Raw genomic sequence first — 27,670 nt, 5'->3', positions numbered from 1 at the left:
CCCTTCGGGACTGCATGATTTCCCAACGTACTGTCGTATTAAATTCCTAGAATTATCTAGACGCTTACGGCTCCCAAAAAATCTATATCTAAATCCGTAAATCTTCTTTGAAGTGGGATAAGTAAGGGCCAGGGATCACGTTGGAAGACCACGCCTCTCTATGATGCAGGCGCGCTCACGCTATGCCTGGCTATCCTCTCATCGGAGGGGAAGGTAAGGTGCAGTTATTATGGCGTTTCCAGACATTTCCCCATACGTGGCTTAAAAATCCAGTATAGCATTGAAGTTCCCCATCCAAAGGGGAACGCTCTGGTTACTAAAGTAACCTCGGGGAACGGAAACGCTATATTGCATCGCCATAATGATTGATCCTTAGCTGTAGATATCAGTCTCTTCGGCTTAAAAAGGATGCCTCATCTTGCTTTCTCTGTGGTTTTATGTTAAATTGATTGCAACAAACATTAGGTGCGCAAGCTGACACTGCCAATTCCTTTGGCATTTCATTGGCCCGTTTACATACTCTTTCAGATGATTGGCTTTCTGAATGAAATCCTCATACGTGGATTAAAAATCCACTATAGCATTTCCGTTCCCCTCCTCGGGGAATGAGGGTTACTTTAGTAATCAGAGCATTTTCCAATACTCCTACACTGCAGTAGGTGGGGTTGTAAATGTGTTGCGCTCCTTGCATTTACCGTAAACACAATAATGGTGGCTGAGAGAAGAACAGTTTCATAAACATCTGGCAAACAGCACCTATGCAGCTTAAAATCTCTTTGCAAGTGATTGTACAGGTGCGGATACATCTCTACTCCACTCTCCAGTGTATTCATGTAGCTAGTATTGTTTTGGATTATATTCTCTGTCTGACTCCCTGAATGAGAAACAAATCACTGGCATGACACCGCACGACAGAGAAGGTGGAGCTCCAGGATGGTTAGTTTGCAGTATACCAGGGCCTCAAGTTAAGAAAGCCCATTCAATTGTCCTGTGTTGCATCTTTTATTAGTAATGTTTCTTTATTTTTGGGTTCAAGATTATTTCTAGATTACTACATTTACTTTTTTGAGTAAAATACAAACTTGATGAATATTTTATGATTCAGGCAGAGCAACTGGTACGAAGTTTTACAATATTAATACACTGTGATGATCCCAAGACTCCAGATTGTGGTAAATACTGATTGGATGCCTGCATTACTCATCAATGGGTATATAAAAGTTGTTGCGCTAGCTACCCCAGGACGCTGTGGCTACTCAGGAGTCCTAATGTCAAGACCAGCCATCTCATTGACTCTTTAACCTTATGGTTTTGTTTTGCATTACTTATATCATGTAGTTAAAGTGTTGTTGTGATTATATACTAAGTTCTTTGTCTTCATTATTATCTATATACATTTGTTGGTTGTTTTGATTGTTCTATGAGTTACATTTTATAATAAATATTTTGCATTCAGGCTATTTTGTTGGCTCATCTCTCTTTTATGTTGCGACTCAAACAAGCGGGTCATAACACTTTGTAAAATGTTTCCGGTTGTATCCGAGATCTTGTCCTTTCAGTCATGACCATAGGTGAGAGTAGGAAACCTAGATTGAGTGGTAAATTGAGAACATTGCCTTTCGCCTCAGCTCCTTCCACACAACAGACAATCACATCAACTACATTACTGCTGCCACTGCACTGATCCATCTTTAAATCTCACATTCCATTCCTCTTAAAAAAAAAACACACATACTTGAACTCCATTTGGGGTAAGGACTTTCCTCCAAACTGGAGATGGACACCTTTTTCCAGTCAAGCACCATGGTTTCTGACTTGGAGGTGCTGTTTATTTCCCTGCCGTGTCACACTCAGCAGCAAACCGTCCCACTGCATGATGAAGGTCCATGTCCTATGAAGCCAAAAGGATGTTATCTGCAAAAGACAGTCCTAGCCTGCACCTAAAATTCTGTCAGTAAAAAAAATATTATTTTTGAGATCAGCCTAAAAAAAAAACACATTTACAAAATAAAATGAATAAACTGATGGATGGATAGACATTGTAGTAGAAGAAGGGGAAGTAGGATGGCTTGTTCAACCATAAACCAAGATGGAGCTATCTCAGGAGGGATAGACCAGTGTGTGAGATGTCTCAGACTGAAGGCATAATAATGAAATAAATGCTCAGGAAGCCCAACCCTTTTTTATCAACTGGGTGTTGCAATGTACTCCTATGCAACCAAGGGTGCTAATTGTTTAAGAGAAATTAATTGACTAAATTATCAAACTGTTTTAAATATTGTAAAAAAAAATATTTACAGGGATATACTGAAGAAGAGAAGTAACTTTAGGAAGGCAATTCATTTTGAGTATGATTGTTTGTTAATTTGAGTACCTCAGAGCAGTGGTACTCAATTCTGGTGCTTGTGTAAAATGAGTTGACATACGTCCCAAATTAAATTTAGCTCTTATTACGAGATCTTAGAATCACACATGAGAAACCACAAAAGCAGAGATTTGGCTTGTCTTTAACTGCTTAAGATCAATTTGCACCAGATCAGCAAAAGACAACATTTGTTTGAGTTTCTCTCGCTGACTAGCCTTGACGAAACATGACGTTCCTGATTGGTTAGTGACTCAGCTTTAGTGACGACCTTGGGATTCACTTGCTTGTGAGTGGAAGTTGTCCTGCGTTACCGGGGTGACAGACTGCTGTGAGTCGGTTTGCAGAAGTTTTTTTTTTTTTTTGGTTTCGGCGGTTCCTAAACTTTAAGAGGTTGCATGGAAAGTTCTTTGCGACCCGATTGCGTGGTGGTGCAGTGTCCGAGAGCAAGGCAAGAGGGGGCAGAGAGCAGCAGCGAGCATGAGTGAGCTAATGCAAAAAGCAAAGTTTTACTGTTGCAGTAGATTTTTAAGTGAACTGGTTTGGTCCATCCCAATGGCACTGTCTTCCAATGAGCAGTTGCCATGGAGGGCGGGCCCACGCCCCATACCATTATGCTCAGGGTAAGTCATTAACAGACTGCTTGGTAATTTCATGTGGTAAAATATCTATCTTGCATCAAATGTTACAAGACAAATACTGTTTCTGATACTAGTTTTTCATTTGCACAAATGTATTGCAAATATCACTAGCTTTTGTTTAGTACCAGACATCATACATTTCAAATACATAAAGAAAATCGATAAGGTCGAAAATCGAGCACACCCTCCTTAAATATATGCTGCTCAAGTGCAGATCTGCTTGTGCGCTCTCAAATAAACGCTGCTGATGTGAGATTGTGTGTTTATATAACAAGTATGTTTCCAACATTTATTACATTTGATAGGAATATTTTTGAATGTCTCCAATAGACCTACAGAGCAGTATTAATGCATCCTGACATAAAGTGAAACGGCTATACGTAGTGTTTGCTGGCCTCACGTCAGTCAGCAAGTCAGCACGTAACCTTAAAGGGTTAAACAAATAACGCACAGCACTACTACGGTTACAGAAAAGTTTGCACTGTTATAATTTACTTACCTTTTAATATGTTTTGGTGCAATTATTACCCGCTATTAAAAAAAACATGACTGAATGTTTTGAATGAGAAGCTGTAATGTAGCTGTGGCGTGGCAATTTTGGCGTGGTGCCCAGCCATGGAAGAATGAATGTAGCGGAAACCATGTCATTGATTAACTTAGTTGCAACAAACACATGTAGTATTCAAAGAAAGCCACTGCCCCAGTGGGACAAATTTACATTTACATTTTACATTTAGTCCTTTAGCAGACGCTTTTATCCAAAGCGACTTAAAAGGAATGAGGACAAGGAAGCAATTTACACAACTATAAGAGCAGCAGTAAATAAGTGCTATGGACAAGTTTCAGGTGTGTAAAGTCTAAGAAGCAAAGCATTAGTAATGTTTTTTTTTCTTTCTTGAGAGAGTACAGTTAGTGGTATAGCCAGAGAGGCAGTTACAGATTAGGAAGGAAAGTGGAGACTAAATAGTTGAGTTTTAGTTGTTTCTTGAAGACAGCAAGTGACTCTGCTGTTCTGATGCAGTTAGGGAGTTCATTCCACCAACTGGGCAGATTGAATGCGAGAGTTCGGGAAAGTGATTTCTTCCCTCTTAGGGATGGAACCATGAGACAACATTCATTCACAGAACGCAAGTTTCTGGAGGGCACATAAATCTGCAGAAGTGAGAGCAGATAAGGAGCAGCAAAGCCAGAGATCGCTTTGTAGGCAAACATCAGAGCTTTGAATTTGATGCGAGCAGCAACTGGCAGCCAGTGCAAACGGGTGAGTAGTGGAGTGACATGTGCTCTTTTGGGTTCATCAAAGACCACTCGTACTGATGCGTTCTGAAGCAGCTGAAGAGGTTTGATAGAATTAGCTGGAAGCCCGGCTACTAGAGAGTTGCAATAGTCCGGTTTGGAGAGAACAAGAGCTTGAACAATGAGTTGAGCTGCATGTTCAGATAGGAAGGGTCGGACCTTTCTGATGTTATAGAGTCCGAATCTGCAAGATCGAGCAGTTCTAGAAATGTGGTCAGAGAAGTTTAGTTGGTCATCAACCGTTACTCCAAGGCTTTTAACCATTTTGGATGCAGTAATGGTTGCCCCATCCATCTGGATTGAAAAGTTATGGTGTAGAGTTGGGTTGGCAGAAACTTCAAGCATTTCCGTTTTTGTGAGGTTAAGCTGAAGATGATGATCTTTCATCCAGTATGAAATGTCTGACAGGCAGGCTGAGATGCGAGCTGGAACCAAGGGATCAACAGGGTGAAAAGAGAGGTATAGCTGTGTATCATCAGCATAGCAGTGGTAGGAAAATTCATGTTTCTGGATGACTGGTCCTAAAGATGTCATGTAGATGGAGAAAAGAAGTGGCCCAAGAACAGAGCCCTGAGGTACCCCAGTGTTTAGATGCTGTAGGTTGGACACCTCTCCCCTCTAAGACACCCTAAATGACCTGTCAGAGAGGTAAGATCTGAACCATTGAATAACAGTGCCTGCAACGCCCAGTGACTCAAGCGTAGATAGCAGGATCTGGTGGTTTACAGTGTCAAAAGCAGCTGATAAATCCAGCAAGATGAGGACAGATGATTTAGAGTCTGCTTTAGCCAGTCTGAGATCCTCCACGACCGAGAGCAGGGCAGTCTCAGTTGAGTGGCCTTTCTTAAAGCTAGATTGCTTGTTGTCCATGAGGTTGTTTTGAGTAAGAAAGTCCAGGACTTGATTGAACACTACTTTCTCCAAAATCTTGGCCATGAATGGAAGCAGAGACACCGGTCGGTAGTTTTCTAGTAGCGTTTGATCCAGCTTGGGTTTCTTTAGCAGTGGGGTTACCCTAGCCTGCTTAAATGAAGTAGGGAATAAACCAGAGTCAAGAGATGTGTTAATTATGTGAGTCATTGTTGGGAACGGGATCAAGCGGAGAGGTGGTTGCATGGCTAGATAGTACGAGATTGGACACCTCAGACTCAGAGAGCTGGGAAAAGGAGGTAAGTGTGTGTGGTGTTGGTGGTGTATCTTGTGTGTTTGTTGTAGGTGCAGCAAATTGAGCACTGATTTTTGCAGTTTTCATGCAAAAGAATGTAGCAAAGTCATCAGTCGTGAGTGTGGAGGATGCGGGTGGAGGAGGAGGGAGAAAAATGTTTTAAAAAGTAAGCGAGTATTGGTGGCACTGTTGACTTTCTGACGGAGGTATGTCTGCTTTGCAGAAGTAACCTCAGCTGAGAAAGAGGACCGAAGAGTTTGGTATGTTATGAGCTGTTCAGGATTTTTAGTTTTTCTCCAAATTCTCTCTGCAGCCCGAAGTTTTGAGCGATGCTCAAGGAGAACATCAGAGAGCCAGGGTGCCGGAGGACGGGCACGGACTGGCCTGGATGTAAGAGGACATAGTCTGTCTAGACATGATGCTAGTGTGGAGCAGAGTGTATCAGTGGCACTGTTCGTATCAAGTGCAGCGAGTTTGCAAGATGGAGGAAGAGAGTCTGAAACAATGGTGGATAGTCTATTGGGTGAGAGAGAGCGTAGGTTTCTGCGAAAGGCAACTAGAGTTGGAGTGTGTGGCGGCTCAGGAGTAATGTGGATCTTGAGAGACAGAAGGAAATGATCCGATATTTGTAGTTGAGTTACTAGTGTTTGATCAGCGAGGCAATGTCGAGTGTAAATAAGGGCTAGCTGATTCCCTGATTTGTGAGTAGCAGAAGTAAGTGCTCTTTTGAGGTCAAAAGAGGCAAGCAGAGTCTGGAAGTCAGCAGCTTGAGGTCTTTCAATGTGAATGTTGAAGTCACCTAGTACCAACAAGGGAGTGTCATAATCAGAAAAAGATGAGAGAAGAACATCCAGTTCATCTAAGAAGTGACCTAATGTACCCGGTGGGCGGTAGATGACAACCACATTTATGCGGAAGGGGTGGATAATGGTGACTGCATAGAATTCAAAGGAGCTGATTTTTGGCAGGGACGGTCTCTGAGTGAATTTCCATTCTTTGGAAATCAGTAGTCCAGTCCCACCCCCTCTCCCTGTCTGACGAGGAGTGTGGGAAAAAGAGAAATAAGTAGAAGGAGCTGCATGTGTAGCAGTGTCCTCCGGTCTCAACCAGGTCTCAGTTAAAGCTATGAAATTAAATTCAGAATGAGTGGCTATGGAGGTAATAAAATCTGCCTTGTTGATAGCAGAATGACAATTCCAGAGGCCCACGGAGAGAGAGAGTTGTGAAATAGCAGATACATGTATTGATCGAAGGTCGACTCGTCGGTCTTTACACGAGGCGGCCTTTACACACCGCTGCCGCGGTGAGACTAGCTGCTTATATACACCCCTGAGCGCTTTGCTGATTGAGCTCAGCTGGACACGCCTCGAGAGTAAAAACACCTGAAACTGCGGCGGGGGAGTTCTCCTTCAAGCACTAGTGATCTCCTTAAGTCTCTGGATTTTTTTGAAGTAGCACACAATTCTTAAATTCACAAATCCAATGTTTGTTAATTCACAAATTGTCTTTTGAATTTATAAATCGGATTATGTAAATGAATAGTGTTGTGCATGGATTAATGTTATTTTGTTTTTTTATTTTATTATTTTTGAGACTGAAAATCTTACATTTGAGAATCTTACATTTACATTTAGTTGGAAATGGGAAGACATTTGTCCAGCATGGAACAAGCAATGAAAAGGTTTTGGAAAGTGATTTATAGCCTGTACTCACTCCTAGATTGGAGGCTCCTGGAGGGTATGTAGACCTTCAACAGTAGGTGGAGGTAAGAGGGTGCAGTGCCAGTGGTTTGAAATTGATAAGAGCCTTGAGCGGTAACTATAGCAGAGAGAGAAAGAGAGGAGTTACATGGGCTCTCATTGAAGACCATATGAGCTGCAGTGTTCTGGAGCATCTGTAGAGGATTAAGGGTGCAGGATGGGAGTCTAGCTTGAAGAGCACTGTCGGAGTCTAGCCTTGAAATGACGAGTTTGCACTAAAAGTTGTGCAGCATGATCTGTTAAGAGGAGTCTGATTTTTCTGATGTTGAAATGTGCAGATCTGCATGATGGAGCTGTGTTAGCAATGTCCTCTTTGAAGGACATCTGATCATCCAGAATCACCCTAAGATTTAATACCGAGCTATATGGGGTAATGGTGGAAGATCCCAGGTGGACTGGAAATTGTGTTGAATGTGTGGAGTTGCAGGGAAGGTGATGTAATCAGATGAGTAAGCAGTTGGTGATGTTTTTTCCAAGCCGATATCCTTCAGGCAGTTTGATTCGAGTTAAAAATTTGGAAATTTTGTTGACAACAGACCTTTTTAGTGTTTTGGCAATAAATAGAAGGAGAGAGACTGGTCTGTATTTTTCTTCCAATGAGGTGTTGAGTGACGGTTTTTTGAACAGTGAGGTTAACCAGGCCTGTGTAACCCTGCTGACGCTACACCACCCAACCCACTCCGAGCTGGGATCGAACCAGCGACCTTCTACATGGCAGTTGCTCTAACAAGGAGGCTAAAGACCATGGCGTTTAGCGCCTGTTGCCAGAGCACCTTGAGAGGTCAGAGGAGTGAGTTTTACCTGCACAGCACTTCACTAGCTGGCCTTCTTTCCATCTGCTTAAAAGTGGTTGGGAATGTGCCAGTGTGAAGTGCAGGAAGAGAGGGAATTTTTCTTCAAAGGGTGTTGTTTGATGGAGATTTAGGTTAGATTTAGTGGGAAATAGACTGCTAATTTCAGTGTTTTTTGTGTGTAACGAAGTAGGCCAGCTGACAAGGAGTTGGTGGAGAGCAGGGCATAAAATGTCCTGAATAATTTGTGGATGTTTGAAGTGGTGTTAATTTTGTTATGGTAGTATGGGTTTTGGCCAAATGGAGTTGGAAAACTAATGATGTCAGCTGGGTTTGGTACGTGCTAAGGTCAGTTTGATTTGTGCGATGCTCTCTCTGTTGCCCTGGGTGCTGTTCGAAGTTATCTCTATCAAGGATCGAGGGGAAACAGAACAGACACAATTGCAGGTCCTTCACAGTTTATTCACACAATAGCAGAGAACTGTCTCAGGGAGAAAAAATGTTTTTTAATGAAAACTATCCCGAAGAAGTAGAAACTAGTAGATGCTCAATAGCTGTCAGTACGGAAAATTCTGAAAAAAAACTCCAGAGGATAAACTTTAACACAAACTCTCCGTAGAGGAAACTCTTAGAAAACTAAAGTTAACTTATGAAAAGGCAAAAGTAGAACGACATAAATGTTCCACAAGAAACTTCTCCGTGGAGGGGACAGTCTTCTCATATGGGTGCAATTATAATAACACCCAGCAGAGGGCCGCTGAGTGGCGTTTCCTGTGTGCTTCAGGGCTGGAGGGAGCCGGAATATGGCTCGCTGAAGCGGAGAGGCAGCAGGACTGAAACTAAACAAGAACGGAAAAAAGGAAAATTTTGCTTTTTTTCTGGTTGCAGAAAAAAGCAAAATCAATGATGCTGACCGGGAGTCAGACTGAACAGGAAAAGAGGCAGACTGGACAGGACCGGGAGATCGATGATAAGGGAAGGAATAAATAGAGAAATCAAGGAGAACAGAGGGGCTTGGGGTCCTTCGTTCTACCAGGTTGGGCCTCAGTGTAGACAACTGGGACCCACCAAATCGTGACTTGGTGAACTACAAACAGAAACAAATGACACAATATAATTATTTTCTAATTCAATGAAATTACAACCTGCAGGACTATGCTAGAAACATTCTGAAGCTGGTGGTATGTACATTCTGTCAAAAACATACTAAATGGTTTTATGCAAGCATTAAGTACACAGAAAATATTCACCATTGACAAGCTTAGAGGGGGCCTTAGGAAAGACCGTGGCACTGAAGCCTCAGACTGTGCACCAGTGATGCCAGGAGCAGTGTTTGAAGCCTCAGACTGTGGGCCAATGATGCCATGAGCTGTGTCTGAAACCTCAGACTGTGGGCCAGTGGCGCCAGAAGCTGTGTCTGAAGCCTCAGACTGTGGTGGTGCAGCGGGAGCAACAACAAAAAAAAAAAAGATGTAGTGAAAAAGCATAACAGCACTAATAAAAATATATATATTTGTTGCATTATCATTAATGCCTTTTTAAATATATCACCTTAGTGGTGTGAAATCCACAATTGCAGGCCCTGGACCCTCCAAAGAGGAGGGTCTGTCCGCGGACATGCATGGGACATTTCTCAATCTGAAAAGTTAGATTTGAAAGATCTGAGGATTCTTTCTAACCTCTGTGTTTTGCTTTGAGAAAGCAGCCCTGCATTTCTGTTGTTTTTATGTGCTTTTATTCTTTATTTGTCTGAATACTTTAATTAATCATATCATTATTTAGAAACATTCTTCATGTAATTTAATCACATATTTATTGCTTTTGACATTGTGTACTTATTTTTCTATTCCATGGTTATTTATTTTCATTATTAGGAGATAAGAGTTTTTAACGTCAAAGCACTGATATTGTTTGCACCATTGCCAACCAATCTGCATACTACATATAATGTCATGAAGTAAGTAATTTTGCTTTACCTTCTGATAAATGTCATACCACTTCCTCCGTCTTGGAGCTGGTCGATTGCCTGCTCCAGAAGGCCAAACACCAGAGCTGGCAAAGACTCACAACCTGGCCATCCACTCCCCATCACCCATGGCTTTGTGGCTTTTTGGCTTAGTGCTTATCTGAATTTATCATACAAATATAAATAAAACTTAACAAGTGCATTAATTACAATACTGTAGCCTGTTGCCTGAAACAAGCAAAAGAAAGATCGAATTTCCCAGGTAATTTCTCTGCTATGGTAAAGGGACTAAAAGTCCCTAGTACTAAAAACATATTAATTAATAGAAACATGAAAATATAATTAATTGATAACAACACAACTGTTATAAATAATTGTTATTAAGTATAATAAATATATATTAGCAAAAGACGTGCATTTCTGTTATCAGATGGGTAATAATAACACGATAACACAATAGTAAACATTATAATAAACATTTAGGTTTAAAAGACAGACATTTTTATTATTCACAGTAGAATGACCGTAACATATTAGTTATAAATGACTATCATTCATATAGCTAATTATCATTTAGTAGCATTATCATTTATGGGTACACCATTGTAGTAACAGTTATAAATCATACAAACATAATAAACATTTAGCAACAAAAGGCAGGCAATTACACCTTTTAATTTATTCTTACAATTCATATAGCTAATGAACATTTAGCAGAAAAAGCTTATATTTTTGTGTAAACTTTATTTTGTTTTTGGCTAAGTAATACGGGGGGAGGGAGCTGTTGACACGTCGACAAACGTTTTGATAAACACATCCAAACAACTGTATATACAGTATATATGCATGTATATATAGATACAGTTACTAATTTAAAGACACGTTCGAACAAAATCAATGATTTTTGCAAGTGTATCAAAAGTCTGCAATGTTAGACAGGGTGCGGGGTCGTGAACTTTGACACTATGCACAAAAACGTGAATTTAGTGTGACTTTTGTTAAAGTTCTTGTCATAAAATTATAAATCAGCGTTAGGAGGCCAAGACTGACATAACAAAAGCCTACAATTGACAAAACAACTTTTATCAGTAGATATAGACGTTGACAAAAATAACTTACCTTGATCGGTTATATGATGATGTGCTCTCGTCAGAAGACAGAGGTGTTGTCATTCATTTGCATATGCCGCGACGCGATTGGCTCTCATCCATTCTCAATATGGAGAGCGAGAGCGGCGATTGGCTCCCGTCCATTCTCACAATGGAAAGCGAGCGCGGAGATTGGCTCTCGTCCATTCTCACAATGGAGAGCGAGCGCAATGATTGGACGAAGAGAGAGACTGAGACAGACCATCCTGATCCAGGTAGCGCCACAGAGACTCAGACACTAATGCAACTGTAGTAGAAATACTGAACTTCGTCCTAATAGGTATGCTCGATGAATCCAAATGAAAGCTGCCGAAAAGAGAGAGGTAACAGAAATGCCCAACGTGGGGCTTGAACCCACAACCCTGAGATAAAGAGTCTCATGCTCTACTGACTGAGCTAGCCGGGTTTCTGATACATTCATTCTAGTCACTCTTTTGATCAATACCTTCCCTACCTGTGTAAAGTTTGATGCTGTTTTAAAGTCAACTGAAATAAGTAACTTGGCCAATACAGGCACTGGACAACAAACTTCTGCTAAATCCTGATGTCAACTTGTAATGCTAGACAGCACGTGGCCCAGGATCATTGCCCGGTGCATGTGTTAGCAGTTGCAAGGCAGCAAAAATTCATCCCTGGATGGGCTAAAAGCAACAACCTTTCGGTTAACAGCCAAAAGCGCTAACCGATTGTCTCACACCCAACGTGGTGCTTGAACCCACATAACTGAGATTAAGTGTCTCATGCTCTACCAACTGAGCTAGCCGGGCTTGTGAGAAACTCGTTCAAAGAGCACTGTTTTCATCAATACCTTCCCTACCTGTGTAAAGTTTGATGGTGTTTTTAAGGCAACTGGAATAAATAAATGTCCAAAACAGGCACTGGACAACAAACTTCCGCTATATCCTGACGTCATCATGTAATGCTAGACAGCATGTGGCCCAGGATATTTGCCCACTGCATGTGTTAGCAGTTGCAAGGCAGCGAAAGCCTTCGTTCGTCCCTGGGTGGGCTCAAACCACCAACCTTTCAGTTAATAGCCAAACGCGCTAACTGATTGTGCCAAAGAGACTCAGCCTTAACATACCAACTGTGGTAGAAACGCTGAAATTTGTCTTGATAAGTATGCTCGATGAATCCAAATGATAGCTGAAAAGAGTGAGAGAGAAAGGTAACAGAAACGCCCAACGTGGGGCTCGAACCCACGACCCTGAGATTAAGAGTCTCATGCTCTACCGACTGAGCTAGCCAGGCTTCTGATACTTTCTTTCTAGTCACTGTTTTGATCATTACCTTCCCTACCTGTGTAAAGATTGATGCTGTGTTTTAGTCAACTGGAATAAGTAACTTGGCCAATCCAGGCACTGGACAACAAACTTCTGCTAAATCCTGATGTCATTTTGTAACGCCAGACAGCAAGTGGCCCAGGATCTATGCCCAGTGCATGTGTTAGCAGTTGCAAGGGAGAGAAAAGCTTGATTCGTCCCTGGGTGGGCTCGAACCACCAACCTTTCGGTTAACAGCCGAACATGCTAACCAATTGCACCACAGAGACTCAGACACTAATGCAACTGTGGTAGAAATGCTGAACTTTGTCTCACTTGGTCTGCAGGATGAATCGAAATGAAAGCTGCCGCAAAGAGAGAGAGAAAGGTAACAGAAATGCCCAACGTAGGGCTCGAACCCACGACCCTGAGATTAAGAGTCTCATGCTCTACCGACTGAGCTAGCCAGGCTTCTGACACAACCATTCTAGTCACTGTTTTGATCATTACCTTCCCTACCTGTGTAAAGATTGACGCTGTGTTTTAGTCAACTGGAATACGTAACTTGGCCAATCCAGGCACTGGACAACAAACTTCTGCTAAATCCTGATGTCATCTTGTAACGCCAGACAGCACGTGGCCCAGGATCTATGCCCAGTGCATGTGTTAGCAGTTGCAAGGCAGAGAAAAGCTTGATTCGATTGACACTGAGAATAATTGTCTCATGCTCTTTTTTTTTCTTTTCTTTTTTTTTTTTTTTCTTTATTTTATATCAAAAATTAAAAACAATTACATTCAGGTAATAATACATGTACATTATATAAAGCCATTTGAACATATATATTCCCACATAAAAAGTCTTTTTCAAATACATCAATCTTGTCATTCGTGTTACAATAATAGAAAAGAGCATTAAGCAGTACAGACATTTTTCTTTTCAACAATTTACACACAGATATTTTGCCATTCTTCTGTTTAACAGCATTCCTTCTATTCCATATCACAATTTCTGCAACTGTTAAAATGAAATTTATGAACCTTGTATTTTTACCTTCTGTTTTACAACCAAATAAAAATAATGTTTCCCATTCCTCATCAACAACCTGTTTTTCAATCCCCATTTCATTTATCATTTCTTTAATTTTTCCAATAAAACATTCTAACTCTTTGCATTTGAAAAACAAATGTAGTATACCTTCATCTTCTTCATTACAAACTTTACATCTTGCATCATTTGCCAAACCTATTTTACACAATCTCATTTCACTTAATAAACAGTTTTGCCTTAAAATGTAATCAAAATTCTCTAAAATTGGACTTTTCCACCAAGCTCTCAGATTTTGCCATATTTCCTTTGTTTCTATATTGGGATATAATCTTTTCCAGTACTCTTCTGCTTTGGGTATAACAAACACGTCTTTACATAAACATGAATAAAACATCTTCAGTATACCATCTTTGAAAGCATATTGATTTTCTTTAAAGTTAATCACCCTTCCTTCATCGCTGTGCATATCCAAATTATTTTCTATCATTTCTTTCCATTCTTTTGGTATATTGTTTTTCAAGTTATTCAATTGATTTTCAATAACTCCTTTAGTTTCGTTTTCATAGTTTTCTATTATTGCATCTTTTATTACTTGCACCTGTACATAACCAGGTATCACTTCATATAATATATCTTTAATTTGCTTTATTCCTGCATAATACCATTTCTTATAAAAAATTGTGTAATTCCCTTTTTTAATGTAATCATTTAAAAACAGCGGTTGCTTTAAAATCTCTTCTTTACTAAAAGTACAATCAATATGCTTTCTAAAATCTCCCCATGCCTTGATAACTTCTTTATAGAATTCTGGAATCCCATTCATCATATTCTCTTTGGGTTTCATCCATAATATATATTCTTGCATTTCCCCACATTTATTTAAAAAATATGTCATCGCATCTTTCCATACGTGTTTTTCTTCTTTCCAGTATTTATTTACAGTTTTTATTCGTATGCTTTTCATTCTGATAAGTGGATCGATTAAACCTAACCCCCCTTCTTCTACTTTACCAATTATGGTATCATAAGCTATCTTGGAAGGTTTCCCGTCCCATATAAAATCTAATACGATAGCTTTTATCTTCTTATAAACACTCATTGGCAAACTCACTGTACCTAAAACATACCACATTTTTGATAAAAATAAGGAATTTAAAACTAAAACTTTCCCCTTTAAAAACAAACCTCTTAATTTCCAGAAATGTAATCTTTTTTCCATTCCTTTTAAAACTTCCTCCCACACTAAATCCCTTGTTTCATTTTCATTTTCACCAACCCTTATACCTAAAATCTTCATATTGGTTTTCTCCTCTTTAAATTGGATTTTTCCTGGTAAAACCTTTGTTTTTCCTATTTTCATGTATTTCGTTTTTTCCTTATTAATTTTTGCTCCTGTTCCTTTACAATATCTGTTTAAAATTTCCTCTGCTTTCTCAATACTTTTAATATTTTTTACTATTAAAGTGGTATCATCAGCATATTGAAATATTTTTTGTTCTAACTCTGTTCCTTTTATACATAATCCTCGTATTTGCTTTTCATTATCAATTGCTAATCCCAATGTTTCAGATACAAGTGTGTATAGTAGTGCTGACATTGGACACCCTTGTCTTATCGATCTTGTTACTTTAAAATCTTTAGTTAAAAAACCATTTACTTTTATACAGCTTGTTATATCTGTATATAAACATTTTATCCATTGTAAATATCTTTTTCCAAAACCAAATCTCTCCATTACATTCATCATATATTTGTGTTCCACTCTATCAAAAGCTTTTTCCAAATCGACACTAATTATATATCCTGTTTCTTTTTCCTCTCTCATATACCAGATTATGTCTCTTATATTGTTTATGACATCCGTTATGTCTCTTTTTAGAACCGCATATGCTTGATTTGTTTGGATTATGTTTGGTACAACTACTTTCAATCTATTAGCTAAGACTTTCGCTAAAATTTTATAGTCTGTGTTCAGCATACTTAAGGGTCTATAATTTTTTAAGTCTTCCTTGTCTCCATTTTGTTTATAAATCATTTTAACCATTCCTTTTTTCATACTATTAGTTAACTCCCCTTTTTCATAAATATCACTGTATATTATATTTAAAATAGGACTTAAAACATTTTTAAAAACTTTATAAAACTCAACTGGTAGTCCATCTATTCCTGGACTTTTCCCATTTCTCAACTGATCAATAGCTGTTTCTATTTCTAAATCTGTTATCTCACTCTCGCACATTTCCTCGTCCTCTTTATTTAATTTTACTGTTATTTTTTCTAATAAGAAATTTTCATCATTTAAAACTACTCCATTTTCTGTAAATAATTCCTTATAAAATCGTCTAGTTTCCTTTAAAATTCCCTCTTTGTCCTCTACAGTTTTCCCATCTTGTGTTTTTATACATTTGATTATAGCTGCTCTCTGTCTTGTTTTTTCTAATTCATAAAAGTATTTTGTACTTCTTTCTCCTTCTACAATGTCTTTAGCTCTGCTTCTAATAATTACTCCCTTACACTTTTCTTCTTCGATTTTCTTCAGCTTTTCCTGTAATTCTATTATTTTGTCAACATTTATCCCATTTACTTCACTCATTTCTTCATCCCATTCTTTTCTAATTTGATTTTCCTTGAATTTTTTGGCCTTTTGTCTTTTTTCTGATATATTTATTGAGTATTCTTTTATTCTATTTTTCAGATTATCCCACCATAAACTTGTTTCTGTTTCAAACATTTCATCATTCACACTATTGATTATTATATTTTCTATTTCCATTTTATACATTTCTATTTTGAACAACTCAGTGTTGAGTATCCACACTCCTGCTCCTTTTTCAATCTCATTAAAATTCATCGTTATCCATATAAAATCATGATCACTCTCACTATAGGTTTTGTAGAAAACTTTGTTAACATATTGTACTTCTTTCTTCTTACATAAAAACAAGTCAATTCTACTTTGCTTTAAAATCCTATTTACAATTTGTCTTCTTGAATATTCTCTTTTCATACCATTTTGCTCTCTCCATACATCTACCAAATCACATTTCCTCATTAAATTCTGTAGTTCATTCCTTCCTCTGTCTGTTCTAAAATCCATTGAGTCATCTTTATCTATTCTTTGCATGGCAACATTAAAATCTCCTAAAATAAATATGTTTTCATTCTTATCTATTAACTTATCTATTTCCTTATAAAAGTTATATTTCTCCTTTTCCTCATTTGGTGCATGTATGTTGCATACTCTAAAACTTTTCCCATTATACATAACTTTTACAATTATAATTCTTCCATTTGTGTCTTTATAGTCTAATTCTACTTTTTCAAAAATCCCTCTTTTTATCAAAATTGCTACCCCTCTTTTCTTTTCTATATCTCCATTACTAAATATTTCCCCATTCCACAATTTTCTCATTTCATTTTTAATCTCGTCTTCCCACTTTGTCTCTTGTAAACATAATATATCACACTTTTTTGTCAAACACGTTAATCTTTCAAACTTTTCCCATTTTGACAATCCTCTTACATTCAGTGATACCACACATACATTACTCATTATGATAATTATTGGATAAACCAATAACCACCATTCATTCTGAGTCACTGTCACTTAAACAAATGTTTCTTGCATCTCCTTTTTCAAATTTTTTCCTTTCCATTCTTTCTTTAATCTCTTCTCTTCTCATTTTCTGCCGTTGTAGAACAAGTTCAATGTTTAAGCCACTTTTACATCTTGATTTTAAATCTTTTATCTTTTTACCTTTTTCTTTTTTTTCCAGTCCATAATTCCCTCTTTCAAAATCCATTCCTCTTACCTCATTTAGTGCTCTTATTTCATTGTCCTCAGTCCTTTTCTTCTCCTGTCTCTCTTCATTGTTCAGTTCTATAGCGCCTTCATCATATTGTTCTTCATCAAATTGTCCATTATTTGGTTCTCCTTCCTCCTCGTTTGCTCCTTCTCCCAGTTCCATTCCTTTATCCTCTTCCTCATATCTGTCCTCTTCTGTATTGTTTTCTTCTCCAGTTTTGTCCTCCTTCCTTTCTGTTGCCGTATTATCAAGTGACACTTGTATTTCCATCCTTTCCATTTCCTCCTCTTTTTCACAGTTACATCTTGTCGATGCCCTCTCGCAGCCCTGGCACTGCAGAACTTCGCAGTCCCGCACATAATGCCCCTGCTTAAGACATCTTCTACATGTGAAATTTGGGCAGTCTTTCTTCTCATGCTCTGTACTTGAGCAAAGTCTGCACATTTTCAGTTGATTATCGTGTATCACTCTGAAGTATTGTATCCCTTCTTCTGTCACAAAGCCAACATTGTATGGTAAAGATTTAACTTCTTTGGGAAATTTTACCTTCACAAAGCGTGTTCCGTCTGCCACCATTGTTCCCGGATGATATTTTCTTCTTATAGGAAGTATAGGAGTTACTCCCCAATTACTGAGTTTTTGATGTATCTCCTCATCCTGTATGTAACTGGGCAAGTTCAGAAAAGATACCATTTTTTCTGTTGCACACAGCTTTTTTATCTCACATTCCTCTCCATTAATCATCAGTCCATTCATCAATATCTCGCATTCTTTTTCACTTTCCATTGTCAGTTCAAATTCATTGTTGTTTTTCCGTCTCAGTCCAAATAATTTGCCAATCCCGACTTTGTCTTCCACTGCTTTGATTATGTTATTTATAGTTGAGTTTTCAATTTCTCTTACCATCATTGTTAGTGTGGCTTCCTTCTTGTAGTCTCTTTGATATCTTGCTTGCTTCTTTAGTTTGTTCAGCATTTGTTGTTTCTGACTTGAATCATTCCTTTGTCCTTCAATATTCTTTTCGCTTTCAATACTTGTATTTGATTGTAGTTCACCTTTCTTTTCTTGACCACCTCCTTTTCCTTCTTTTTTCTTTGAGACAACTGTTGCCCATGTCTCCTTGCTGTTTTCTCCATTATCTTCATTTAGAGTCTTTTCAATCCTGTTTGTAGCATTTCCTTGTTCTCTGTTCCTTGTTCCGTTTGTGTCTTGTCCATTCTCTTTCTCCGTTGTGTCCATTTTGTTGTTTTCTAACCCCAAAACAGTGTTACTGCTTGGGGTTAGTGAAAAAAATCTTTAACTGAAAAAACAATTAAAGTAAACTTTGTAATACAAAAACTAAAAATAAAAAACAAAACTGCCAAAATGGAAGAGCCTCTCTCTTCCTTCTGCCACCTCACACTTCCTGCTGTGCAACAACTGTCACTCACACTAGAGGGCGTGCTCAGGGTGGTATGGCCGTAAGCGGTGAGATTCAAGCAAGTTTGGATGAATCTTATTTGAAGTGTGCAGCAAGTCTGAGAATTTGAAGCTAACTATTGTCCTCAGATCATCACGCCTAAGTTTTGAGAAAACAAGTCGGAATTGTTTCAAACAACTTAAATTTAACCCAACAAAGACAACCCAGATGGGACTTGAACCCACAATCCCCAGCTTCGAAGGCTGGTGCCCTATCCATTAGGCCACTGGGCTGTTTTATACTGCCTGTGAACTGTAATATGCCTCAAGGGAGTTGCTGACACACGGAACAAAAACAACATGAACAAAGAGTAGAGTGGATCGGTCTCACAGAATTTTTTGTGGCACTGCAGACTGCTTCTACAGGGCTCGTTGGTCTAGGGGTATGATTCTTGCTTTGGGTGTGAGAGGTCCCGGGTTCAAATCCCGGACGAGCCCTACGCCTGTCATTGAAAAAGAGGCAGAGCTGTGCTGTCCATGGTGTTTCTATGTTAATTGTAGCAGCTTTTGCTTTGACATTAGTTAATGAACATTTAGTGGACTTCTGATCTAAATCAGTCTAACATGTACAACTATACAGACAAAAAAAGGAGCAGTAATGATTCGGTTGTTAGATTTGTTTATGGATCTTGAACAACCCACCAGCTTTATATGTAAGCACCATTTTTGTCTTTGTACACAGTCTCTTCTCTGTAGGCACCATGCAGGATTCAAAATGGCCTTTCGCGTTAGGTATCTCGTTACCCTTTTAGTCATAACAGGTAATATGCATGGCAATGCAGGAAGGTTATGGCATGCAAACACATCTCAAGAAGGTTTTCACAGCTACCGTGTTTCATCCACCAAACATTGCTCCCAAATTGAAGTGAGACCTTCAAAGACAACCCAGATGGGACTTGAACCAACAATCCCAAGCCCCGGAGGCTGATGCCTTATCCATTAGGCCACTGGGCATTTCGCCAATCATTTGTCATGGATTTTTTGTATGCCTTCAACAAGATGCCAACGCATAGAAAACTGCACTTTAGGATCTCGATGCCAGTTTGCATTCCGTCAAATAAGATGTGTGCAACTAATGGACAAACATTTTCTTTGTGCAATCATCCACATTCGGGTCTCATTGGTCCTGGGGTATGGTTGTCGCGTATGGTGTGACTGGTCTTGAGTTTCAAATTCCAGACAAGGCCACTCTTATTAACTTGCAATCACAACCTTTCTGCAGCTATTTTCTTGTTTGCATTTCATCATCATCCACCTAACATGAGACCATTAGTTGAAAGCCACGGGGTACTTGAAGTCAAGATCTCCATTACCAAAGCTCAGCAGAACCTTTTAGCTTTGTAACGTGACAGTGAGATTCAAGCAAGATTGGATGAATCTTATTTGAAGTGTGCAGCAAGTCTGAGAATTCGAAGCTAACTATTGTCCTCAGATCATCACGCCTAAGTTTTGAGAAAACAAGTCGGAATTGTTTCAAACAACTTAAATTTAACCCAACAAAGACAACCCAGATGGGACTTGAACCCACAATACCCAGCTTCAAAGGCTGATGCCTTATCCATTAGGCCACTGGGTCAACACTAGCCTTTGACATATCTGATGTATGGCTCAGGAAGTTCTTGTAACTCAGAAAACAGTACTTTAGGATCCCTATGCCGTATTGCATTCAGACGATCTGGTGTGTACACCTAATGACAAAACAGCTTCTCTGAGGAGTTTTCCATTGTCATGTCTGTTTGACCTAGGGGTATGAACCTAGCTTTTTAAAGGTAACACTGGATTGTCTTGCACAGTCAACTTAAAAGGAGCTGCATCAAAGACAACCCAGTTGGTACTTTAAACCCGCAATCCCCAGCTTCGAAGGCTGGTGCCTTATCCATTAGGCCACTGGGCTGTTTTATACTGCCTGTGAACTGTAATATGCCTCAAGGGAGTTGCTGACACACGGAACAAAAACAACATGAACAAAGAGTAGAGTGGATCGGTCTCACAGAATTTTTTGTTGTACTGCAGATTGCTTTTACAGGGCTCGTTGGTCTAGGGGTATGATTCTCGCTTTGGGTGCGAGAGGTCCCGGGTTCAAATCCCGGACGAGCCCTACGCCTGTCATCGAAAAAGAGGCGTAGCTGTGCTGTCCATGGTGTTTCTATGTTAATTGTAGAAGCTTTTGCTTTGACATTAGTTAATGAACATTTAGTGGACTTCTGATCTAAATCAGTCTAACATGTACAATTATACAGACAAAAAACGGAGCAGCAATGATTCGGTTGTTAGATTTGTTTATGGATCTTGAACAACCCACCAGCTTTATATGTAAGCACCATTTTTGTTTTTGTACACAGTCTCTTCTCTGTAGGCACCATGCAGGATTCAAAATGGCCTTTCGCATTAGGTATCTCGTTACCCTTTTAGTCATAACAGGTAATATGCATGGCAATGCAGGAAGGTAATGCATGCAAACACATCTCAAGAAGGTTTTCACAGCTACCGTGTTTCTTCCACCAAACATTGCTCCCAAATTGAAGTGAGACCTTCAAAGACAACCCAGATGGGACTTGAACCAACAATCCCAAGCCCCAGAGGCTGATGCCTTATCCATTAGGCCACTGGGCCATTTCGCCAATCATTTGTCATGGATTTTTTTTGTATGCCTTCAACAAGATGCCAACGCATGGAAAACTGCACTTTAGGATCTCGATGCCAGTTTGCATTCCGTCAAATAAGATGTGTGCAACTAATGGACAAACATTTTCTTTGTGCAATCATCCACATTCGGGTCTCATTGGTCCTGGGGTATGGTTCTCGCGTATGGTGTGACTGGTCTTGAGTTTCAAATTCCAGACAAGGCCACTCTCATTAACTTGCAATCACAACCTTTCTGCAGCTATTTTATTGTTTGCATTTCATCATCATCCACCTAACATGAGACCATTAGTTGAAAGCCACGGGGTACTTGAAGTCAAGATCTTCATTACCAAAGCTCAGCAGAACCTTTTAGCTTTGTAACGTGACAGTGAGATTCAAGCAAGATTGGATGAATCTTATTTGAAGTGTGCAGCAAGTCTGAGAACTCGAAGCTAACTATTGTCCTCAGATCATCACACCTAAGTTTTGAGAAAACAAGTCGGAATTGTTTCAAACAACTTAAATTTAACCCAACAAAGACAACCCAGATGGGACTTAAACCCACAATCCCCAGCTTCGAAGGCTGATGCCTTATCCATTAGGCCACTGGGTCAACACTAACCTTTGACATATCTGATGTATGGCTCAGGAAGTTCTTGTAACTCAGAAAACAGTACTTTAGGATCCCTATGCCATATTGCATTCAGACGATCTGGTGTGTACACCTAATGACAAAACAGCTTCTCTGAGGAGTTTTCCATTGTCATGTCTGTTTGACCTAGGGGTATGAACCTAGCTTTTTAAAGGTAACACTGGATTGTCTTGCACAGTCAACTTAAAAGGAACTGCATCAAAGACAACCCAGTTGGTACTTTAAACCCACAATCCCCAGCTTCGAAGGCTGGTGCCCTATCCATTAGGCCACTGGGCTGTTTTTATTGCCTGTGAACTGTAATATGCCTCCAGGGAGTTGCTGACACACGTAACAAAAACAACATGAACAAAGAGTAGAGTGGATCGGTCTCACAGAATTTTTTGTGGTACTGCAGATTGCTTCTACAGGGCTCGTTGGTCTAGGGGTATGATTCTCGCTTAGGGTGCGAGAGGTCCCGGGTTCAAATCCCGGACGAGCCCTACGCCTGTCATCGAAAAAGAGGCGGAGCTGTGCTATCCATGGTGTTTCTATGTTAATTGTAGCAGCTTTGACATTAGTTAATGAACATTTAGTGGACTTCTGATCTAAATCAGTCTAACATGTACAATTATACAGACAAAAAAAAGGAGCAGCAATGATTCGATTGTTAGATTTGTTTATGGATCTTGAACAACCCACCAGCTTTATATGTAAGCACCATTTTTGTCTTTGTACACAGTCTCTTCTCTGTAGGCACCATGCAGGATTCAAAATGGCCTTTCGCGTTAGGTATCTCGTTACCCTTTTAATCATAACAGGTAATATGCATGGCAATGCAGGAAGGTAATGGCATGCAAACACATCTCAAGAAGGTTTTCACAGCTACCGTGTTTCTTCCACCAAACATTGCTCCCAAATTGAAGTGAGACCTTCAAAGACAACCCAGATGGGACTTGAACCAACAATCCCAAGCCCCGGAGGCTGATGCCTTATCCATTAGGCCACTGGGCATTTCGCCAATCATTTGTCATGGATTTTTTGTATGCCTTCAACAAGATGCCAACGCATAGAAAACTGCACTTTAGGATCTCGATGCCAGTTTGCATTCCGTCAAATAAGATGTGTGCAACTAATGGACAAACATTTTCTTTGTGCAATCATCCACATTCGGGTCTCATTGGTCCTGGGGTATGGTTCTCGCGTATGGTGTGACTGGTCTTGAGTTTCAAATTCCAGACAAGGCCACTCTCATTAACTTGCAATCACAACCTTTCTGCAGCTATTTTCTTGTTTGCATTTCATCATCATCCACCTAACATGAGACCTTTAGTTGAAAGCCACGGGGTACTTGAAGTCAAGATCTCCATTACCAAAGCTCAGCAGAACCTTTTAGCTTTGTAACGTGACAATGAGATTCAAGCAAGATTGGATGAATCTTATTTGAAGTGTGCAGCAAGTCTGACAATTCGAAGCTAACTATTGTCCTCAGATCATCACGCCTAAGTTTTGAGAAAACAAGTCGGAATTGTTTCAAACAACTTAAATTTAACCCAACAAATACAAACCAGATGGGACTTGAACCCACAATCCCCAGCTTCGAAGGCTGATGCCTTATCCATTAGGCCACTGGGTCAACACTAGCCTTTGACATATCTGATGTATGGCTCAGGAAGTTCTTGTAACTCAGAAAACTGTACTTTAGAATCCCTATGCCATATTGCATTCAGACGATCTGGTGTGTACACCTAATGACAAAACAGCTTCTCTGAGGAGTTTTCCATTGTCATGTCTGTTTGACCTAGGGGTATGAACCTAGCTTTTTAAAGGTAACACTGGATTGTCTTGCACAGTCAACTTAAAAGGAACTGCATCAAAGACAACCCAGTTGGTACTTTAAACCCACAATCCCCAGCTTCGAAGGCTGGTGCCCTATCCATTAGGCCACTGGGCTGTTTTATACTGCCTGTGAACTGTAATATGCCTCAAGGGAGTTGCTGACACACGGAACAAAAACAACATGAACAAAGAATAGAGTGGATCGGTCTCACAGAATTTTTTGTGGCACTGCAGACTGCTTCTACAGGGCTCGTTGGTCTAGGGGTATGATTCTCGCTTTGGGTGCGAGAAGTCCCGGGTTCAAATCCCGGACGAGCCCTACGCCTGTCATCGAAAAAGAGGCGGAGCTGTGCTATCCATGGTGTTTCTATGTTAATTGTAGCAGCTTTTGCTTTGACATTAGTTAATGAACATTTAGTGGACTTCTGATCTAAATCAGTCTAACATGTACAATTATACAGACAAAAAAAGGAGCAGCAATGATTCGGTTGTTAGATTTGTTTATGGATCTTGAACAACCCACCAGCTTTATATGTAAGCACCATTTTTGTCTTTGTACACAGTCTCTTCTCTGTAGGCACCATGCAGGATTCAAAATGGCCTTTCGCGTTAGGTATCTCGTTACCCTTTTAGTCATAACAGGTAATATGCATGGCAATGCAGGAAGGTAATGACATGCAAACACATCTCAAGAAGGTTTTCACAGCTACCGTGTTTCATCCACCAAACATTGCTCCCAAATTGAAGTGAGACCTTCAAAGACAACCCAGATGGGACTTGAACCAACAATCCCAAGCCCCGGAGGCTGATGCCTTATCCATTAGGCCACTGGGCATTTCGCCAATCATTTGTCATGGATTTTTTTGTATGCCTTCAACAAGATGCCAACGCATGGAAAACTGCACTTTAGGATCTCGATGCCAGTTTGCATTCCGTCAAATAAGATGTGTGCAACTAATGGACAAACATTTTCTTTGTGCAATCATCCACATTCGGGTCTCATTGGTCCTGGGGTATGGTTGTCGCGTATGGTGTGACTGGTCTTGAGTTTCAAATTCCAGACAAGGCCACTCTCATTAACTTGCAATCACAACCTTTCTGCAGCTATTTTCTTGTTTGCATTTCATCATCATCCACCTAACATGAGACCATTAGTTGAAAGCCACGGGGTACTTGAAGTCAAGATCTCCATTACCAAAGCTCAGCAGAACCTTTTAGCTTTGTAACGTGACAATGAGATTCAAGCAAGATTGGATGAATCTTATTTGAAGTGTGCAGCAAGTCTGACAATTCGAAGCTAACTATTGTCCTCAGATCATCACGCCTAAGTTTTGAGAAAACAAGTCGGAATTGTTTCAAACAACTTAAATTTAACCCAACAAAGACAACCCAGATGGGACTTGAACCCACAATCCCCAGCTTCGAAGGCTGATGCCTTATCCATTAGGCCACTGGGTCAACACTAGCCTTTAACATATCTGATGTATGGCTCAGGAAGTTCTTGTAACTCAGAAAACAGTACTTTAGGATCCCTATGCCGTATTGCATTCAGACGATCTGGTGTGTACACCTAATGACAAAACAGCTTCTCTGAGGAGTTTTCCATTGTCATGTCTGTTTGACCTAGGGGTATGAACCTAGCTTTTTAAAGGTAACACTGGATTGTCTTGCACAGTCAACTTAAAAGGAACTGCATCAAAGACAACCCAGTTGGTACTTTAAACCCACAATCCCCAGCTTCGAAGGCTGGTGCCCTATCCATTAGGCCACTGGGCTGTTTTTATTGCCTGTGAACTGTAATATGCCTCCAGGGAGTTGCTGACACACGTAACAAAAACAACATGAACAAAGAGTAGAGTGGATCGGTCTCACAGAATTTTTTGTGGTACTGCAGATTGCTTTTACAGGGCTCGTTGGTCTAGGGGTATGATTCTCGCTTAGGGTGCGAGAGGTCCTGGGTTCAAATCCCGGATGAGCCCTACGCCTGTCGTCGAAAAAGAGGTGAAACTGATTTATCTATGGTGTTTCTATGTTAATTGTAGCAGCTTTTGCTTTGACATTAGTTAATGAACATTTAGTGGACTTCTGATCTAAATCAGTCTAACATGTACAATTATACAGACAAAAAACGGAGAAGCAATGATTCGGTTGTTAGATTTGTTTATGGATCTTGAACAACCCACCAGCTTTATATGTAAGCACCATTTTTGTCTTTGTACACAGTCTCTTCTCTGTAGGCACCATGCAGGATTCAAAATGGCCTTTCGCGTTAGGTATCTCGTTACCCTTTTAGTCATAACAGGTAATATGCATGGCAATGCAGGAAGGTAATGGCATGCAAACACATCTCAAGAAGGTTTTCACAGCTACCGTGTTTCTTCCACCAAACATTGCTCCCAAATTGAAGTGAGACCTTCAAAGACAACCCAGATGGGACTTGAACCAACAATCCCAAGCCCCAGAGGCTGATGCCTTATCCATTAGGCCACTGGGCCATTTCGCCAATCATTTGTCATGGATTTTTTTGTATGCCTTCAACAAGATGCCAATGCATAGAAAACTGCACTTTAGGATCTCGATGCCAGTTTGCATTCCGTCAAATAAGATGTGTGCAACTAATGGACAAACATTTTCTTTGTGCAATCATCCACATTCGGGTCTCATTGGTCCTGGGGTATGGTTCTCGCGTATGGTGTGACTGGTCTTGAGTTTCAAATTCCAGACAAGGCCACTCTCATTAACTTGCAATCACAACCTTTCTGCAGCTATTTTCTTGTTTGCATTTCATCATCATCCACCTAACATGAGACCATTAGTTGAAAGCCACGGGGTACTTGAAGTCAAGATCTCCATTACCAAAGCTCAGCAGAACCTTTTAGCTTTGTAACGTGACAGTGAGATTCAAGCAAGATTGGATGAATCTTATTTGAAGTGTGCAGCAAGTCTGAGAACTCGAAGCTAACTATTGTCCTCAGATCATCACACCTAAGTTTTGAGAAAACAAGTCGGAATTGTTTCAAACAACTTAAATTTAACCCAACAAAGACAACCCAGATGGGACTTGAACCCACAATCCCCAGCTTCGAAGGCTGATGCCTTATCCATTAGGCCAACACTAGCCTTTGACATATCTGATGTATGGCTCAGGAAGTTCTTGTAACTCAGAAAACAGTACTTTAGGATCCCTATGCCATATTGCATTCAGACGATCTGGTGTGTACACCTAATGACAAAACAGCTCCTCTGAGGAGTTTTCCATTGTCATGTCTTTTTGACCTAAGGGTATGAACCTAGCTTTTTAAAGGTAACACTGGATTGTCTTGCACAGTCAACTTAAAAGGAACTGCATCAAAGACAACCCAGTTGGTACTTTAAACCCACAATCCCCAGCTTCGAAGGCTGGTGCCTTATCCATTAGGCCACTGGGCTGTTTTATACTGCCTGTGAACTGTAATATGCCTCCAGGGAGTTGCTGACACACGTAACAAAAACAACATGAACAAAGAGTAGAGTGGATCGGTCTCACAGAATTTTTCGTGGCACTGCAGACTGCTTCTACAGGGCTTGTTGGTCTAGGGGTATGATTCTCGCTTAGGCTGCGAGAGGTCCCGGGTTCAAATCCCCGACGAGCCCTACGCCTGTCATCGAAAAAGAGGCGGAGCTGTGCTATCCATGGTGTTTCTATGTTAATTGTAGCAGCTTTGACATTAGTTAATGAACATTTAGTGGACTTCTGATCTAAATCAGTCTAACATGTACAATTATACAGACAAAAAACGGAGCAGCAATGATTCAGTTGTTAGATTTGTTTATGGATCTTGAACAACCCACCAGCTTTATATGTAAGCACCATTTTTGTCTTTGTACACAGT

General features: G+C 39.9%; 12 non-coding genes across 12 annotated transcripts; 5 read left to right on the top strand and 7 right to left on the bottom strand.

Moving 5' to 3' along the window:
• Positions 1-12,307: 12,307 nt before the first annotated feature.
• On the bottom strand, positions 12,308-12,380 carry trnak-cuu (transfer RNA lysine (anticodon CUU)). The gene has a single exon. It is a non-coding gene; the product is annotated as a tRNA-Lys (tRNA).
• Positions 12,381-12,607: 227 nt separating this feature from the next.
• On the bottom strand, positions 12,608-12,681 carry trnan-guu (transfer RNA asparagine (anticodon GUU)). The gene has a single exon. It is a non-coding gene; the product is annotated as a tRNA-Asn (tRNA).
• Positions 12,682-12,789: 108 nt separating this feature from the next.
• Positions 12,790-12,862, bottom strand: trnak-cuu (transfer RNA lysine (anticodon CUU)). The gene has a single exon. It is a non-coding gene; the product is annotated as a tRNA-Lys (tRNA).
• A 6,002-nt stretch (positions 12,863-18,864) lies between these two features.
• trnar-ucg (transfer RNA arginine (anticodon UCG)) lies at positions 18,865-18,937 on the bottom strand. The gene has a single exon. It is a non-coding gene; the product is annotated as a tRNA-Arg (tRNA).
• Positions 18,938-19,069: 132 nt separating this feature from the next.
• Positions 19,070-19,141, top strand: trnap-ugg (transfer RNA proline (anticodon UGG)). Its single transcript has one exon. It is a non-coding gene; the product is annotated as a tRNA-Pro (tRNA).
• Positions 19,142-20,206: 1,065 nt separating this feature from the next.
• trnaq-uug (transfer RNA glutamine (anticodon UUG)) lies at positions 20,207-20,279 on the bottom strand. The gene has a single exon. It is a non-coding gene; the product is annotated as a tRNA-Gln (tRNA).
• Positions 20,280-20,729: 450 nt separating this feature from the next.
• Positions 20,730-20,801, top strand: trnap-ugg (transfer RNA proline (anticodon UGG)). The gene has a single exon. It is a non-coding gene; the product is annotated as a tRNA-Pro (tRNA).
• A 1,067-nt stretch (positions 20,802-21,868) lies between these two features.
• trnar-ucg (transfer RNA arginine (anticodon UCG)) lies at positions 21,869-21,941 on the bottom strand. Its single transcript has one exon. It is a non-coding gene; the product is annotated as a tRNA-Arg (tRNA).
• A 449-nt stretch (positions 21,942-22,390) lies between these two features.
• trnap-agg (transfer RNA proline (anticodon AGG)) lies at positions 22,391-22,462 on the top strand. The gene has a single exon. It is a non-coding gene; the product is annotated as a tRNA-Pro (tRNA).
• A 1,583-nt stretch (positions 22,463-24,045) lies between these two features.
• trnap-ugg (transfer RNA proline (anticodon UGG)) lies at positions 24,046-24,117 on the top strand. Its single transcript has one exon. It is a non-coding gene; the product is annotated as a tRNA-Pro (tRNA).
• Positions 24,118-25,183: 1,066 nt separating this feature from the next.
• Positions 25,184-25,256, bottom strand: trnar-ucg (transfer RNA arginine (anticodon UCG)). Its single transcript has one exon. It is a non-coding gene; the product is annotated as a tRNA-Arg (tRNA).
• A 449-nt stretch (positions 25,257-25,705) lies between these two features.
• On the top strand, positions 25,706-25,777 carry trnap-agg (transfer RNA proline (anticodon AGG)). The gene has a single exon. It is a non-coding gene; the product is annotated as a tRNA-Pro (tRNA).
• Positions 25,778-27,670: the final 1,893 nt, after the last annotated feature.

This window comes from Danio aesculapii, chromosome 4, assembly GCF_903798145.1.
Source record: "Danio aesculapii chromosome 4, fDanAes4.1, whole genome shotgun sequence".
In the NCBI taxonomy this organism is placed as follows: Eukaryota; Metazoa; Chordata; class Actinopteri; order Cypriniformes; family Danionidae; genus Danio; species Danio aesculapii.
This window is presented reverse-complemented; position numbering and strand designations above follow the sequence as displayed.